Here is a 230-nt window from a genome sequence, read left to right as displayed (position 1 = left end):
CCCCTATAGTTAATTACATCTTAAATGACCGAAGTCACCTAAGAAAACTCTCGATAAAAATCAGGGAATACTATCTTCAAAGGAGTCAAAAGGATAGGACTTTTCAATGAAATCGGACGAAGAGTTGTGAAAAGGGAAATGCTCGAACCTGGAACAATGTTGAGGAATCCAAATGAAGAGAAACTAGGGGAGGCCACAGATCCAGAGGAGAACCTCAGTGACTTCGCAGT

The sequence above is a fragment of the Phalaenopsis equestris genome, unplaced genomic scaffold (assembly GCF_001263595.1).
Source record: "Phalaenopsis equestris unplaced genomic scaffold, ASM126359v1 Scaffold000731, whole genome shotgun sequence".
Taxonomy (NCBI): domain Eukaryota; kingdom Viridiplantae; phylum Streptophyta; class Magnoliopsida; order Asparagales; family Orchidaceae; genus Phalaenopsis; species Phalaenopsis equestris.
The sequence above is the reverse complement of the archived record's forward strand: the minus strand, read 5'-3'. Positions refer to the sequence as shown.